General features: G+C 38.1%; 1 non-coding gene across 1 annotated transcript; it reads right to left on the reverse strand.

Annotated features, from left to right (window-relative positions):
* Nucleotides 1–2,859: 2,859 nt before the first annotated feature.
* On the reverse strand, nucleotides 2,860–2,963 carry LOC132369431 (U6 spliceosomal RNA). Its single transcript, XR_009504406.1, has one exon. It is a non-coding gene; the product is annotated as a U6 spliceosomal RNA (small nuclear RNA).
* Between the last annotated feature and the right edge of the window lie 2,480 nt (nucleotides 2,964–5,443).

Here is a 5,443-nt window from a genome sequence, read left to right on the forward strand (position 1 = left end):
TTTAGTTATTTTTCTTCTCTGATTGCTGTGGCTAAAATTTCCAAAACTATGTTGAATAATAGTGGTGAGAATGGGCAACCTTGTCTTGTTCCTGATCTTCGTGGAAATGGTTTCAGTTTTTCAACATAGAGAATGATGTTGGCTGTGGGTTTGTCATATATAGCCTTTATTACGTTGAGGTAAGTTCCCTCTATGCCTACTTTCTGGAGAGTTTTTATCATAAACGGGTGTTGAATTTTGTCAAAAGCTTTTTCTGCATCTCTTGACATTATCATAAGGTTTTATCCTTCAATTTGTTAATATGGTGTATCACATTGATTGCTTTGCATATATCGATGGATATTGCATTCCTGGGATAAACCCCACTTGATCATGGTGTATGATCCTTTTAATGTGTTGTTGGATTCTGTTTGCTAGTATTTTGTTGACAATTTTTGCATCTATGTTCATCAGGGATACTGGCCTGTAGTTTTCTTTTTTTGTGAAATCTTTGTCTGTTTTGGTATCAGGGTGATCGTGGCCTCATAGAATGAGTTTGGGAGTGTTCCTCCCTCTGCTATATTTTAGAAGAGTTTTAGAAGAATAGGTGTTAGCTCGTCTCTAAATGTTTGATAGAATTCACCTGTGAAGCCATCTGGTCTTGGGCTTTTGCTTGTTGGAAGTTTTTAGATCACAGTTTCAATTTCTTACTTGTGATTGGTCTGTTTATATTTTCTATTTCTTCTGGGTTAGTCTCGGAAAGTTGTGCATTTCTAAGAATTTGTCCATTTCTTCCAGATTGTCCATTTTATGGGCATATAGTTGCTTGTAGTAATCTCTCATGATCCTTTGTATTTCTGTAGTGTCAGTTGTTACTGCTCCTTTTTCATTTCTAATTCTGTTGATTTGAGTCTTCTCCCTTTTTTTCTTGATGAGTCTGGCTAATGGTTTATCAATTCTGTTTATCTTCTCAAAGAACCAGCTTTTAGTTTTATTAATCTTTGCTATCATATCCTTCATTTCTTTTTCATTTATTTCTGATCTGATCTTTATGATTTCTTTCCTTCTGCTAACTTTGGGTTTTTTTTGTTGTTGTTGTTCTTCTTTCTCTAATTGTTTTAGGTGTAAGGTTAGGTTGTTTATTTGAGATGTTTCTTGTTTCTTAAGGTAGGATTGTATTGCTATAAACTTCCCTCTTAGAACTGCTTTTGCTGCATCCCATAAGTTTTGGGTCATCGTATTTCCATTGTCATTTGTTTCTAGGTATTTTCTGATTTCTTCTTTGATTTCTTCAGTGATCTCTTGGTTATTTAGTAGTGTATTGTTTAGCCTTCATGTGTTTTTATTTTTTGCAGATTTTTGCCTGTAACTGATATCTAGTCTCATATCGCTGCTGTCAGAAAATATACTTGATATGATTTCAATTTTCTTCAATTTACCAAAGCTTCATTTGTGACCCAATATATGATCTTTCCTGGAGAATGTTCCATGAGCACTTGAGAAGAAAGTGTATTCTATTGTTTTTGGATAGAATGTCTTGTAAATATCAATTAAGTCCATCTTGTTTAATGTGTCATTTAAAGCTTGTGTTTCCTTATTTATTTTCATTTTGGATGATCTGTCCATTGGTGAAAGTGGGGTGTTAAAGTCCCCTATACTATGATTGTGTTACTGTCGATTTCCCCTTTTATAGCTGGTAGCATTTGCCTTGTGTATTGAGGTGCTCCTATGTTGGGTGCATGAATATTTACAATTGTTATATCTTCTTCTTGGATTGATTCCTTGATCATTATGTAGTGTCCTTCTTTGTCTCTTGTAATAGTCTTTATTTTAAAGTCTATTTTGTCTGATGAGAATTGCTAGTCCAGCTTTCTTTTCTTTTTTTTTTTTTTCAGCTTTCTTTTGATTTCCATTTGCAAGGGATATCTTTTTCCATCCCCTCACTTTCAGTCTGTATGTGTCCCTAAGTCTGACGTGGGTCACTTGTAGACAGCGTATATACAGGTCTTGTTTTTGTATTCATTCAGGCAGTCTATGTCTTTTGGTTGGAGCATTTAATCCATTTACATTTAAGGTAATTATCTATATGTATGTTCCTATTACTATATTCTTAATTGTTTTGGGTTTGTTATTTAGGTCCTTTCCTTCTCTTGTGTTTCCTGCCTAGTGAAGTTCCTTCAGCATTTGTTGTAAAACTGGTTTGGTGGTGCTGAATTCTCTTAGCTTTTGCTTCTCTGTAAAGGTTTTAATTTTTCCATCAAATCTGAATGAGATCCTTGCTGGGTAGAGTAATCTTGGTTGTAGGTTCTTCCCTTTCACTTTAAATATGTCCTGCCACTTCCTTCTGGCTTGCAGAGTTTCTGCTGAAATATCAGCTGTTAACCTTATGGGGATTCCCTTGTATATTATTTGTTGCTTTTCCCTTGCTGCTTTTAATATTTTTTCTTTGTATTTAATTTTTGATAGTTTGATTAATATGTGTCTTGGCTTTTTTTCTCCTTGTATTTATCCTGTATGGGACTCTCTTCACTTCCTAGACTTGATTGACTCTTTTCTTTCCCATATTAGGGAAGTTTTCAACTATAATCTCTTCAAGTATTTTCTTAGTCCCTTTCTTTTTCTCTTCTTCTTCTGGGACCCCTATTATTTGAATGTTGGTGCATTTAATGTTGTCCCAGAAATCTCTGAGACTGTCCTCAATTCTTTTCACTCTTTTTTCTTTATTCGGCTCTGTGGTAGTTATTTCCACTATTTTATCTTGCAGGTCACTTATCTGTTCTTCTGCTTCATTTATTCTGCTATGATTCCTTCTAGAGAATTTTTAATTTCATTTATTGTGTTGTTCATCATTGTTTGTTTGCTCTTTTTCTTCTAGGTCCTAAAAATATGGGGCTTCACGAATTTGCATGTCATCCTTGCACAGGGGCCATGCTAATCTTCTCTGTATTTTTCCAATTTTAGTATATGTGTTGCCAAATCAGCACTGCAAGGGTACTTTTTAAATACATACAGATACATATCTGTAGATAAGATTTCCATTTTCCCAGGGGATTCAATTCAGTTTGTGTTTATTTTAATACAGATGTCTATCATCTATTGTAGGAAAACCATCTGGAAAATAGATTAGGCCTATCTGAAGTATTTGGGGGACTGAATTTTGCCAATTATTTGTGTGCATATGAATTTTTCTGTGTTAATAAATGTAATGGAAAGTTACCTTTAAAAATGAATGAATGAACAAATGAATGAAGACAAATAAATAGTAGAAAACTTCCCCAGTAACAAACCACACCTGAGTGAATATTAATTACTTAATGGAATATTTAAAAGCTTATCTGTACATCCAAAGGATCACAATATCCAAGCTCTCTCTAGTGCTTACCATGCACTAGACTTGGTTCCAATCATCTTAGGCAGATTGGAGCCTACTGTGTGCGTGAAGTCACCGCCGGCCCTGTTCATCCTCCATATCCTTCATGTTTAATATATTGAATAACTACCATGTGGCCACTAAGGAATGAGCATGGTGAAAAGAGATGGATGGATAAACAGGACTCGTCACAGACAGAGATTTAATCTCAAAAAAGAGACGAGGTGGGTTTTATCCAATAGTTGAATTTCTCACAGATGGAGAGGAGATTGAGAATATTCCAGTTAATGAAATTGTGGAAAGATACCAATTGCTGTCAGGCATCTTCCTGGTCCCAGATGGGAGCATGAACCTTGTGAAAGCCTAAATGATTGGCATGGCTATCCCCATGCCAGACAAGGGCATTTCATTTCTGAGAGTTTAAACAACTTGAATAAAACCGTGAATATTGACAAAAACAGAGCCAGATTTGAAACAGAATCCATAAAAATCCTAACTCTACCTTCTTTTGTTAGGAAAAATATTATTATTGCTGGTGGGCTGTATAGTGACTAGAACAAGTCTGTGTCTCAGAGCCTGTGTTTGGTGTAGTTTTGAAACCATGTACAAGCCCCTGTGCCCTTGTTTTTTGAAGTAAAAGGCTGACTCAGGAGCTAATGATTAGAAAAGGTGAAGATGTAGAGACAAAGAATAGCTTTTGGGCCGGGAAACTGGTAACAATTTCGACTATAAATCAGCCACATGCAGAGTCACCGAATTCCCAGTTCCCTGAGGGATACATATAAAGGCCTGACAGAGATTCCTAAGTTGTTTTTACAGGAAGCAGCCCCCCACCAGATGAAAACTACTGACCTCAAAAACATAGACCCTAGACTGGTTGGAACCAGAAGGCTGATGACGCTGACTCCTGATTACCTCACCATGTGCTGATCACGCCCTGCTCCTTAAAACATTACTATAAGACTCCTCACTACCCGGTCCAGGATGGGACACATTTTGAGGGCATTACCCTGCTGTATCCTCCTTTGCTTGGCAAAGCAATAGACCTCTTCTTTTCTGCTTCACCCCAAACTCTGTCTCTGAGATTCAATTCAGTGTAGGTGCACAGAGGCCAGGATTCCGCAACAGTGTGAGCCCTTGGCAGGGTGTGAAATTGACTTGGGCCATTCTTGCCAGGCTGCCTAATTACACATAATAGACTCCCTGAGTAAAGGTTTTGTGTGGACAGGGGGTTTGGGGGTGAGAAGTATATGGATGAAAATAGCTGGTTTCTTCTCTGTTTTCTACCTTGTGATTCTTCTCTCTCCCCCATGTACTGGGTACCACAGGGAAGGTCTTTTCTGACTGCTGTGGTTGTTTTGGGCACTTTTGTCTCACATACACTCCTCCACCTTCCCCTCTGCTCTGAAGTTCAGGGTAGCCAACACTTGGTGACAGCACATCCAGTAAGAGGGTGACCTCTGGCAGGTCTTGGCCAATGGAAAGCACTGGAAAAATATTAAGACCAAGAGAAAGGGGAAAGCCATGGTATTTCTTTCCCTTCTCTTTGTCGCAGGTGACATTTCTTCTGTAGCCCCATCTCTTGTTTAATAGGCCCCCCAGGGTTCTAGTCTCTGCCTCGTGACCCAGGATCTTGGGCTCAACATCCCAGACTCTGTCCAGTGTCCCTAGAGGTGTTAATGACTTTCACTATTGTTAGCCCTCTGGGCTCTTCATTGCCTCCTATCAGGATCTCCAATTCCCTTTTGGTTTGTTTCCTGGTTGGCTCCTGGCAATATGGTTGGAACAGATAGAATCTGCTATGCAGACTGGATTCTGATTGAGGATTCTTTTTGCTTCATGGGTGCTGGAGTTCCCTGAAAAGTGTAGCTTCTTGACCTCTTCTGTAATGGCTACAAATGTACCCTGTGAGCTCCCGGGCCTGAAAGCCTGTCTCATCAGGCAATTCCTGCTAAGGTTAACTGTCAAGTATCCCTCTTTTCAAGATGACTTAGTTCTTTTCAAAATGCAAGTTCTATTCAAAATGACCCAGTCAAGTTGCCATCTGTGGGATAAAAAACCAGCCCATTATAAAACAAACATTTACCTTTGCCC

Source organism: Balaenoptera ricei, chromosome 7 (genome assembly GCF_028023285.1).
Source record: "Balaenoptera ricei isolate mBalRic1 chromosome 7, mBalRic1.hap2, whole genome shotgun sequence".
NCBI lineage: Eukaryota > Metazoa > Chordata > Mammalia > Artiodactyla > Balaenopteridae > Balaenoptera > Balaenoptera ricei.